This window comes from Cynocephalus volans, chromosome 2, assembly GCF_027409185.1.
Source record: "Cynocephalus volans isolate mCynVol1 chromosome 2, mCynVol1.pri, whole genome shotgun sequence".
NCBI lineage: Eukaryota > Metazoa > Chordata > Mammalia > Dermoptera > Cynocephalidae > Cynocephalus > Cynocephalus volans.
In genome coordinates, this window is record NC_084461.1 from 13,776,672 (window position 1) to 13,789,767 (window position 13,096).

Here is a 13,096-nt window from a genome sequence, read left to right on the forward strand (position 1 = left end):
TATATACATATATATGTTTACATATACACACATGTATACATGTATAGTTTTATATATACATGTATATACACATATAGACATACAAGTAACCACTACTTTGTAATGTTGTACAGTTTATGTATCTGGCCAGCTTAATAGGTTTTATTTGGATAAAAAAGATAAATTCTGTAGATTAAGGCAACTGAATGACAATTATTGAACTGTCACAAAAATACTAAACTGTGGTATATTTGATGTATACTTACATTTGTATTTAATGTGTGGAATCTCAGTGTGGTAGACAGAATAATGCCCTCCTTCCCAACAATGTCTGTGCCCTAAACCCCAGAACCTATAAATATGTTGGGTTAAATGGCAAAGGAGTATTAAGGTTACTGGTGGGACTAATGTACTAATCCACTGACCTTGAAATAGAAAAATTATTCCAGATTATGCAGGTAGGCCCAATGTAATCAGAAGTGTCCTTAAAAGGGGAAGAGGGACTTAGACGAATGTCAGAGTCAGAGGGAAATGTGAAATACTGAACAGTCAGAGAGAGATGAACCATTGTTGGCTTTAAAGATGGAGGAAGGGGCCGTGAGCCAAGGAGTGTTGGTGGCCGCAGAAGCTGGAAAAAACAAGGAAACAGAACCTTCCTTAGAGCCTCCAGAATGAACACAGCCCTGCCAACACCTTGATTTTAGCCCAGTGAAACCTATGTCAGATCTCGTACTGCAGAACTGTAAGGTAATAGATTTATGTTTAAGACGCTAAGTTTGTGGTAACGTGTTACAGCAGCAACCGAAGGCCAGTATTTTCAGGCTAACTAATGTTTTTAGCTTTATTTTGGAAGTACTTTTCTAACTTATTTTGGTAATCTTTATTTTGGAAGTACTTTGCTAGTCTGTTTTGTATTTCAATAAATATAAAATAATTTTAAAAATCTTGCTATTGACATACCGGTTCAAAGTCAAATCCCTTTCTAAGAGTGACTTACTTAACAAGATGTTATGTGCTAACATTTTCCCACATGTTCATATTGTTTCTACAGTAAATAAAAAAGAGGTATGCTAAATGCTGTGGTGTATGAAATGAACATTCACATTCTTCTGCAATGAGGATGATCAGTTGTATGTACTACAGAAGCCGTACATCCAACAGTGGGTGTGCCCACTGCCTTTTATTTTCTGATTGAAGATTAATGAGCCCAGATCAAGAGGCTTTGTGTTACCTTCATAGCCACACAAAACAAGAGTTCTTAATTGACCTCCACAGTCCCCTTCTGCTTGGAAAGTCTATGGTTTCGTTTAACCCCTGTCATTTAATTGATACTGTTAGAAGTTATCCCCTTGATATATTACTGTGACCAAGAAAGCATGAACTCTATGCTTTCTGTTCACAAGTAGACATGGTGACAGCCTGCCGTAGGCTGCTGTGGCTGACATTTATAGAATTGCTGCTCTGAACTTTTGCCTCCAATTGAGTTGTCCAAGTATCTGGCATTTATGTATTACCACTCACCTTGAATGTCCTTACTCAATGTAATTATTTCCACATCAATCCAGGACTGAAAGGAAAAAATTTGTCACCAGAATTGGCAGTTTATAGCTCTGTGGCATCAATCAACCCATTATGCTTATCCTAACTGTGTGTTAGGGGTGCAGGGTGGGGTGGGGCAGAAATTCTTTAAATAGAGAGTCAAGACCAATTGTGACAAAAGGACATCCTGATATAGTGAAAGTACAAAGTAAGAAGACATTTAAATAGTTGCTATGTTTTGGGAAGGCATTAAAACAAGATTTTTAGGGAGGAAGTATTGGGTGTTTTTTGTTTTGTTTTTTGTTTTTATTCACTTGTATAATGAATATAACAAACTAAGTAGCCAGATGGAGCTGCATATAAATTAGCACCACTTTTAGATGCCAATAGTAAATTGGATGTGAGTATCCTGTGTGATGCCAACATTTAAATGTCTTTCTAACCTTATACATTTTAAATGATGAGAGAACTATAGCAAAAATGAAAACATAATGCCCTTGTTCTTTTCTGATTTTAGAATTACGTTTCTTTCAAGTTTTGGCCATATGTGTTCATACTGAGGGGTTAAATGAATATTAATACAAGACTGGTTTTTTTATTGTGGTAAAATATGCATAATATAAAATTTACCATTTTAACCACTTTTAAGTGTACAGTTCAGTGGCATTAAGTTCATTCACATTGTTGTGCAAACATTACCACCATCTATCCTCAGAACTTTTTTAACCTCCAAGGCTGACCTTTTCCATAGGAGGCATGTTTAATTCCCCACTTGGTACCTGGATTGCTTTTACTCTTCACACTATCTTTTTAATCACACCCTTCTAATATGAGTATTTCCTCTGTGCCTAAAACCTCCTCAGTGGAGAAGTCCAGTGTAAGGGAGGTTTAGGTGACCAAATGTATCTGGAAAATCATGTTTACTTTACCTCTAAGGTAAAGCAATAACTATAGGTGACTTCTGGGTTCAATTTAGGAACACTATCATTTGAAAGGTGCCCAAGAAACTTTAGTTCAGGGCCACCCTGGGGACTTGAATTTCTTGGATGTGGGTCTTCATGGTCCTGAAACAAAACCGATGGTGAGTCATTTGAAAGCCCTAGGGCCTTCTGTAGGGTACTGGAGACCCCAGACTGAGCTGGTATAGGATGGGCCCAGCCTCTAGGAGAGAAGAGCAGTCCAGATCAAGGGGCATTTATGTTAAATTTCCTAGGACTTTCATGCAAATGGATTTTGGATGGAATTATTTGTTATTGTTCTCAGATAATTTTCTCCTATTTTAGTGGGATCAAAGAAATAAAATTTTAATTCCATCCAAGCTGGTCTTAGGGAGGAGAAAAGTCTAACTTTTCTGAATACTCGAAAAATGTTGGTAATTTCACATTAAAGAAGGTAAAATTTTTAAAAATTGGTAACAAATACGATATGTGAAAATCTATACAAATACGAATACAGGCATGACTAATTCTGGAATTAGAAACAACTTTCTCTTAAATAGCAAGTTTCTAAAGCTGTATGATTCTGTTTACAAGAATATATTCCTCACTGCTTAACAAGACTAGTTACTGTGTGAAATAAACAATATATATATGTATTTTCATGGATCTAAAATCTTAATTGTCTCTAGGGTTGCTTGTCATAGTTGAATATTGTTTAATTACCTTATAAATATTATTGATTATATTTATGTATACTTTTCTTTGTAGCCATTCACTTTTTAAAAATTTTATCTTATTATAATTGACAATATAGCCATTGATTTTCCTTCAAATCCTATTTTTATTACAATGTCTATTTTACAGCTAGATGCAAAATTAAATGAATCCAAATTATACAATCATTTCTATGTCACTTGCTCAAAATACTTGGGTCTTCCCTTAATTCCCTTTTGTTTTAATCCTGTCATACTCCTTTAGGGCAAGAGAATGATTATGTTTAATATCAACATGGTTTATAACTGAATGGAAAAAACACTCACATATTCAGCCACCCCTGGACCAAAGTGCTCTGTAGAAGTGTATACCTTGTCTCTGCACTTGAAGCTCATGAGGAGACTCGGGCTCTGTGTGGAAAGAGCAAGGCTTGAGAGCCATCATGGATGAGTGCTGGATGCATGGATACACGTGGAGTAGCAACGTCATATTCCTAGCTGGTGTCTCTGAGAAATACCATTCTCCATTTAAAACAAACAGATTTCTGTATTTGATTGATCTACTGGTGCTTATAGTCAATATCATCATGTTTTAGTCCATTTTGTGTTGCTATAACAGAACTACCCGAGACTGGGTAATTTATAAAGAACAGAGGTTTATTTGGCTTATGATTCTGGGACAGTTGCATCTGGCAAGGGCCTCAGGCTGCTTCTACTCATGGCAGAAAGTGGCAGGTAGCCAGCGGGTACAAGCAGATCACATGGCGAGAAGAAGCAAGAGAGAGAGAGAGAGAGGAGGTGCCAGGGTCCTTTAAACAATCAGCTCTCACGGGAACTAACAGAGCAAGAACCCACTCACTACCCCTCCTCCCCCAGGGAGAGCATTAATCCATTCATGAGGGATCCGCCCCATGACTCAATCAGTTTTCAACACTGCCACATTGGGGATCAGATTTCCACATGAGTTTTGGAGGGGACAGCACATCCAAACTCCATCACATCAGGTCTTAGAAATCTGATCCCCAATGTGGCAGTGTTGAGAGCAGTTTGGGTCATGGGGGCGGATCCCTCATGAATGGATTAATGCTCTCCCTGGGGCGTTAATTTTACTGCTTCCAATGAGTGTCACTTACTTACTTGTAAGAATTTTTGGGAAGTTTAGTCAGGAGAATTTAAGTAAAAAAGTGCTCGTTTTAAGTATTTTCATCTTAGTCTAGTTGGGTTGTAAAACCCATTTCTGCTCAAATAGTTTATTTAAAACAGGAATATGTTCTGATTAGCATTCCTGAAGTACAGAAATATTTTTTTCCCATTGAAATAGTCTATTTATACACAAAGAATATTTTCTTGTTCCTAATTTATAAAACTTCAGATGGAACATCTAAATAGAGGGAGATAGTTAAAACTAAGTGTCGGCATAGCATCTTGTGTCACTCAGCCAAGGGTTTGAAAAGATGGAATGAGGTACAAGTGAGTGACACTAGGATGCTTTATGGACATGAAAGACTTTACTGCATTGTGCCTTATCACACATCAACAAACTTATTAGGACAAATGCAAAAGCCCGACACTCTCCTGGCCCCAGTTTTTCTCATCACTGCCAACCCGAAAGACAATATCTGGGAAACAACTTGGGAATTACTTCAAGTAGGTCTCAAGTCTCGGCTTGTCCACTGCTCAGCGTGTACGTGGACTTCCTTTGGGTACTGGCTTTTCTGTAGGACTGAGAGCTTCATGAAAAGGACTGCAGGGCAAGGTGAGGACAAGAAGCTGGTACAAACTAATTTACAACCAGGGCTAAGACCAGAAAAGCTGCTTGAATGTTCTGGAAGTTTTGGTATGATGTGATTCCAAGTAGACACATTTATGACTTCCTTAAATAAAGGAGCAGAGGTGAGGGGACGCCCGATGACAACGGTGTTTGTTATAAAATATTGGTATCATTGTGGGTAAATAGGAAAGACAAATATTGACATCTCTCTTATCAGGAGCTACCTTTAGCTATAGTTAAACACGCTGAGCAGGTTAAAAGAAAAACTCAGCACTGGAGTATATTTGATCTATGTTTAATTCATCAACCAGCAAATGGTAAAAGAGTAAAATTAATTTTTCCATTTGGTTTCCATTTCACAAAATAATAATGGAATGCTTCAATCTGCTTGTGAGACCATTTATATTAGTATTTACATTTTTGGCTGTCCCTCCTATATGTCTTTATAACTGCAAACAAATTGAGAAGATACTTTAGACTTTATACTGTACAGGAAAAGGAAAGACCACATGATTCAAAAGTAGGAATTAAAGTAGCTTTTTCCTTTTGAAAATTGTGGTAGAGCAGTGCTTTTAAAACTGCGGAGCCCGTGGTGCACTCGGGAGAGTGCGGCGCTGGGAGAGCAGCGATGCTCCCGCCGCGGGTTCGGATCCTATATGGGAATGGCCGGTGCGCTCACTGGCTGTGTGCCGGTCACGAAAAAGACAAAAAAAAAAAAAAAAAACTGCGGAGAAGGACAAGTTTTTAAAATCTCTAATCCTTTGCAGACTGGCACTTCTGTAAATATGATAAAAATGTTGCACCAAGATCAGATTGCCACAAAAGTTTTCAAACACTCTCAATTTCTGTACTTAATCTTGCAGACTGTTAATAAAGACTTCACACTGTGACACTGGTTTACAGACCACACTTTAGTAGCATTGAAATATGAGTTTCGGGCAAGAATAACAGATTCTGATATTATTTATCTGGGTGATTGAGATATTGCCCAGAGTACTTTTTGTTTGGTTTGGTTGAGTTTTGCTATTACTGGTCCCATCAAGGCCACTGTGTGGAGTTGTACGTTGTGCACCTTGCTCAGTGGTACCTGACTGAGGAGGGGGATGGGGGCTGAGATCTCCTTTCTAAGCCACGGCCCTTGAGGGAGAGGATGTTGACCGCTCCAGAGGAAGGGGTGTCTTTTTCTACCAAAGAGGCTCAGTCCACTGGCTATGCCCTGCACTAGTAGAGGCACCTTTTGCTAATTTGCATCAAGGGCTCTTTGGCAGCAGGTCCTTGGATCAGGCTTCAGATAGTCCCTTTACAAAGGTGCACATTTGCAGCAAGGTGATACTTTTTTGTGAAGACATTCATAGGTTTCTGCAGTCCATCAGAAGAAATCAGCAAGAATCTCAGTTTGATTTCACAGTTCTTTGTGCTTAAGAAAAATCTTTATCATCACATTTTATTTCTTTACTGGATTTCAGACTCATTGGGAGAAGGGATGTGGGTCTTAAATCATTGTGACTGAAACAGTCCTCAAAAATGTCAAAGGAATCTGAATTGCAAGTTGATAATGAGAGCCAAGCTCAGCTGTTACTTCTTAAAGAGGCAAAGAAATCTAACAGTGCGATTATTTTCCCCTGAAATTAGTTTTTATTGATCCAGAACTTGAAGAGAGCAAGTTTTTACATATAGTCCTGGGGACAAAAGCTTCCTGTGGTTAATGATGCCCTGACATATTTATCTAGTCAGTGTGGCCTATAGAATGGGCACAAGAAGTCAAACCAAGTTTTGCTAACATTGTAGCCCTAGTGAGATTGAAATTAACCAGGGCCATCAAGTTTACCCAGAAACAGGTTCCTAGACAAGTATGGCTTGTGAAAAAGAATGCCATTTCTTTAGTGGCATCACAGACTCCTAAAAATGGACAGAACCTTAAGCTGTTCTGGGAATACACGCACCGTGTTCCACTGCCTGTAGAAAAGGCATTACCCTGACCTGCCAGCTGCCCTGCCTGGGCTATGCAGAAGCTCCATGCAGGCTCCAGGTTAGAGATGCCGTGTATGGTCAGGCTGGTGTGGCAAACAGGAAGCAAGGGCATGGACACGGGCAGCCTGAATCAGCAGAGCCATGGCAGGAACCTTGAGTCCATTCAGATAATTATCAAAATCAGAAACAGAAGAACACAGCCAAGATGCATAGCTGAAATCAGGAAAAATGAGGGCTCTAGAATCTTATCACCAACACAGAATCTGTTTTGGTGGAAAGTGGTATAGGAGGGAGTTCTTGAAGAACAGGTGGCACTGATCTCTTCTCCACCAGACTCTCTATTAACCCAGACGTATCTGTCATTCCTTGGTTTCCTGACAGTCTTGACACTCTGAAAGACAAACCCTGCTTGCTTGGCCCTTGCAGGCCCCATAGATGGTGTGGCTGAATGGGGGGCCCAAGTTGAATGTCTGCACTAAGAGCTTTGAGCAAACTCATGAATTCCAATTCTTTTGTGTATTTTTATTGTGAATGACAAATGTTTACAAGCTTAAGTTTCTGTTTTATGATTAGTAGAAAATATTGCCTGAATCTAAGTCTGTCTTGCTAGAAATGCAAGAAATATGAGCTTCTAAAATACTTTGGGTTCTGCTTAAGCACTTTAGGTTGTAAGGGCAGAAATCCACTTAAGTGAGTTGGATGGGAAGAATCCCACAGACTGCCAGGGCAGGAAGGACAGCCAGTCCTCACTGGAAGTTGCCTGAGACCAGTAAAGTCAAGAGTGAAGGTTACCAGCTGTCTCTCTCAGCTGGTCTCAGAGGTCTCATCTCTCAAGACTACTCTGGCTTACTCTGTACGTACTCTCTCCCACCTCTGTCCCCCACTCCACGTCTCTAGCACCTAAGGCTGCTCCTGCCCTAAAGGGAACTGCATCTTAGTTCAATTGTTCAAATTTCTGAGAAGTAGAAGCTGATTGGTTCAGCTCACCTATGGCCCTTGAACCACGTGCCTGTCTCTATCCAGTCGTCTGTGGCCAGGGCATGGGGAAAGCGAGCCTAGCACAGATTCAAAGTTTCTGGGAAGCTGGCATGAGCCAGACCACACCTCAAACCATACCTGGTACATGTTGGGCTTTTTGCAGCTCAGGTACACGAGTGACCTGTGGTGGCACATGAACCTAGTTCAGATGAGCACATAGTTAAAGTTGGTAAGTATTTAATTAGCATCCTCACTGATAGAAATGTTAATCAGTTCATTTGAGAGGAACAAAGACAGGTATCTGGTGACACAAAAGTCTTAGGGTAGCGGTCACACAGGTTGCCCTTGTGAAGTAGTGGTCTCAGCAGTTGGGGTAGAAGATGGAAAGAAAAAAAAAGTTAGTTTCCCAGAGCAATCCCCCTCATGGGCAGGTTTGTTGGTGGTGGCCTGTTCTGCTGAAAAGATACTCATGCTATGTTGAAAATGCAAACAAAAGCTCTGTGAGCTTTACCGCAGGATTTTGATGGAGAGTGGATAGCAGCTCTCTTTTGTTCTCTAAACCTTATCCAGGCACATTTTCAGCCACTTTTCACCTGCGTTGGTTAGCTCTATTTGGAAAGCATTTTGGCTCCAGAACTTGAACTTCATGTTGCAAACATTAGATCTGTAATTGTTGGCTTCCCCCAGGTTCCATGACAACTTCCTTAATTTGTTGTTTCCTTTGTGCCACGGGTAGTAAGTTCTTACCAGCAGTGAGATATTGGCTCCTGCACTCTGAAGCATAAGCACAAAGGTCACATCTGATGGTCTGGAACTTCACGCACAGAATTCCCAATAGCACTATCACAGGCTACTTTTATGTTTACTATAATGAAATATTTTCCCCTCATGCTTATGATATCTACAGGATATTATATTTATTAAGGTATATCTTAGGGCCAGGAAACAGAACGGAGTGCCCAGACTCTTAGAAAGGTAAACCCAGTGGCTGTTCTCGATCAGAGTTGGGTTTGTGGTTTTCTAAACATTAAATTAAATAAATAGGAAATCTTTGGAGGACCTCATAGTGGGTATCAGAAAAGATAGTTTGGTATTGTACATGGATAATCCTACCACTAAATCTATTTCTGGATCGACTTGTGTTGGAGACATTAAACTTACCTACATTTCAAAGGTAACAATGCAACTAAGTTAAGCCAAAGGCAGAGAGTTGTGTTTTTTGTTTCACTTTGCTTTTAAAATAAATACAGAGAAGAGGAAATGTTTATTACAAACTAATGATTAGCATCATCTCGTGGAATGGGTAAGTGTGTTGAACAACGCTATAGAAATGAGTTTCAAAAACAGTCAGACTTATAGTGTCATGCTAATAACCTCAGTCTCCAAGTTAAACATCTGCGTGGGAAGGGGCAAGTACCTTGCAGGACAGATATTGTTGGTGCTGTACACGTAGTTATTCCAGCTCAGGAAAAAGGAAGTAAATTAATATGGTGAAATGCTTCCAAATGACTTCAAAGCTGTTTCCTTACTTTACTCTTAAACCACCTCCAGATAACGGGATTTTCAAAGTCAGTTACTGTGTTAAACAAGGGGCAGTGATGAAAAATTGTAATCAAAGACATTTTCAGATGGATGAAACAAAATAGACTTCAAATATGAAGCGGAAAGGAAGTTCTCCACATAATATCACTTGAAGACGTTTATAAAGTCCAGGAATATAAACAGAGGCACATAGTGATGAGGGACAACCTCTTAAAAATTGTAACAATGCCTCTAAGTTCCTCAGTGTAGGCTGATGGTTCTAAGGAGATGCACAGTTAGATCAATGCACTCTTTAGTACCATTGTATCTCAGTAGGGACCAGGAAGATCATCCTCAGGTATGTGGCAGGCCAGAAGGCTGTCAAATCCTTGTATATGGAGAGAATCAAGTATCACAATAAATTACTAACTGTGTGATTAATGGCTGACTCCTTGACAGCTGCTTTTCATTATAGGTGTATTCTGTTTCTCAGTGTCTAGTAATAATTTCGGTCCTTCTATGCAGCTGCAGCCAACATCACGTTCCACAGTCTCTTATAACAACTCCTTGGTCTTCAGCTTTCCAAGGTCAAGCCAGGGAACTTCCACATCTTTCCAAGAGAACCAGCTTCCACAGTGACTTTTCAAGATACCCAGAAAGAACACACCTTAGTAGTAGGGCTAAACTATCCCAGAGTAAAGGCTACTTCAGGCCTACCCTTTAAAATTAGCCATGAAATGATCAAACCAATCTGATCTTCCAGTAACTTAACTTTCTTCTAGAACAAAACCACTCTTTCAGGAAAGATAGCAAGGTTCAGATACTCAGAAAATCTAACAACTTGATGTTCAGAATCCAATAAATAAAAACTAGACAAAAGAGAAAAAACAAAAATTACTAGACATGGCCAAGAAGCAGGAAAATGTGACCCATAACCAGGATGAAAAAAGAATAGTCAGTAGAAAAAGACTCATGGATGACAGAGGTGATGGAATTAGTATACAAAGATTTTTAGATAGCTATTACAAATATGCTCAATATGTTTAAGGATCTTTAAAATGATATGACTATAATGAGGATAAATATTTTTTAAAAACCCAAATGGAACTTCTAGAGATGGAAAATACAATACCCGAAATGAAAAATACACTAGATGGGATTAACAGCATCTTAGATGTAGAAAAAGAAAAGATCCGTGAACTTGAAGTTGTAGCAACAGAAACTGTTCAAACTGAAACAGAGAGAAAAAGGATGAAAAAAAATAAATGGGGCCTTAGTGACTTGGAGGTAATATCAAGTGGTTTATTATATGTGTAATTGGAGACCCAGAAAAGTGGGTGTGTGTTGCAGGGGTCAGAGAAGGGCTGGAGAGACAGAAAAACATTTGAAAAAGTAATGGGTGAAAAAATTCCAAATCTGATTTAAAAAAAAAAAACAAAAAACTATGAACCCACAGATACAAGAACCTAAGGTGAACTATGAACCCCAAGCAGGATGAACACACAAAAAGATAACATTGAAGCAATTTGTTTTCACCAAATTGCTGGAAAACAGTGATAAATAGAAAATCATAAAATCAGCCAGAGGAAAAAGATATTCAATGTATGGAAGGACAAAGATAAAAATGAGATTAGATTTCTTTTCAGAAATGATGCAAGTCGGAAAACAACGGTGTGACACCTTTACACTACAGGATAAAAAAGATGTTGTCAACAAAGAATGCTCTATCTAGCAAACATATCCTTTAAAATTTTACTTTAGGATGAAATAAAGGCTCTTTAAGACAAACAAAAGCCAAGAAACTGTGTCACCACCAGATGTGCACTAGAAGGAATGTTAAAGGAAGTGCTTTAGGCAGAAGAAAAAACCAGATGGAAACTTGGATCTACACAAAGGAATGAAGAGCATAAGAAATGGTAAATATGTATGTAAATATGAAAGTATTTTGTTATTTTAAAATTTATTTAAAATGATTATATAAAGCAGAAATAACAAATGCACTGTGGAGTTCATGACTTACACAGAAATAAAATGTGTGACATCAACAGCACAAAGGATGAAAAAGGAACATAGAAGTATACTGTTATGGGATTATAATATTCAAATATTATTGTTTAAAGCATATTTGATGTCAAGGATGTATATTATTAGCACAGCCACTGAAAACTAAAATGTAGAGGTATAACTAACAAAGCAATAGCAGGAAATTAGGGGAAAAAACGAACAGAGAACAAATGGGATGCATAGAGAACAAATAGCAAAATAGTAAATTAAATCCCAACCATGTCATCAAATGTAAATGATATAAATCCTCCAATTAAAAAGAATGAATTTGATCCAGCTGACTAGAGAGAATTTTATGTATTGTAACGTGGAAAAAGCAACATGCAGGGCTGTGTATAGAGTCTGACTTAATTTTAATTCACTGTTTAGGAGGCAGCAACTAAAACCTCACCATACCTACATATATCTTTCTCTATATATGTGTATGTGTATGTATATACACACACATATATACACACGATAGTTTGAGGACAGAGAAAGTGTGGAAGAATAAACATGGGGCTGTTACTGAATTGTTTATGGATGGTGGGATCAGAAGGGGAAGAAAAAAGAACCTGGCAAAATGGAAACATAGGCATGATACAATGTTAACAAAAAGAGTTAAATATAATCTTTATAACAATATTATTGATAATGAAAATGAGTTCTGAATATAGACCAAGACTAGAAAGTGACATGAACAAATGAAAACATTGAATCGACTTAGGTTGGGATTGTGGTTAATTTTATTCTGAGATTCTGGAACTTCAATATAGTTTCTATAACAAAATATTAAAACTAAAAAATTTAAAAATGAGGGTTGAAAATATAGAAAATTATGACCCAAGTTCCTTTTATGTAGTGTTTTATAGTGTTCTTTGAATCTCTAGTTCTGTAGAGGGAAAGCAAAGACTCTTTTGCAGTCAGTCTCCTGAGACAGACCTGTTAAAAAATGCTTTCATGTTTTAGCTGGTGTTGGCACACAAGACCAGTTATTATTTAAGTGGTCATTAAACATGGCAAGAGACTCCACCTAAAGTGAGAAATGAATTGGTCAGGGTTCTTTGGTTGCAAGTAACAGGAGCTGACTGAAAGGAAAGGAAATCATTGGGAAGACTAGAGAGCTAGTTTCAGAATCCAGGCAGCTCCAGCAGTGAGGAAGCAGGAACTCTGGGATGGTCCACCACAGGAGCAGTCTGGTCAGGCTGCTTCCTCTGGCATGAATGAATTCCATTCTTACTTCCCAACTTACATCACTGGCTCAGATGTCAGTGTTCTGGGAGACAGTATTGGCCTCATTGTGTGCCTGTTCTCTGGATACCCCACGACCTACTGGAAGGTGCTCAGGACTCCTTAGGGTCTTAACAGCCCTCCTAAGTAAGTACAGGTCCACTAAGATTGCATGCATGTAGAGGAGGGAAGGCTATTTCCCAAGAAGAAATTGGGCGCCCAAGATACATATTTCTTGTTACTGGAAAACAGAAGAGGAAGCACAGAGAGAAATGTGCTAAGTTGAGTGTCATACCCAGAATAAAGAGTCTACTGGCAGCACGTGATCCAGCTGCATTCCTGAGTCTGGGGTCCAAACAGAGGAGGGCAAGGCTTGCAAATGTTTTATGCTATGAATCTGCAGGAGTTGAATT

General features: G+C 38.7%; 1 pseudogene; it reads left to right on the forward strand.

The window, feature by feature from the left end:
* Positions 1-9,188: 9,188 nt before the first annotated feature.
* LOC134370414 (pleckstrin homology domain-containing family A member 1-like) lies at positions 9,189-9,839 on the forward strand (annotated as a pseudogene).
* Positions 9,840-13,096: the final 3,257 nt, after the last annotated feature.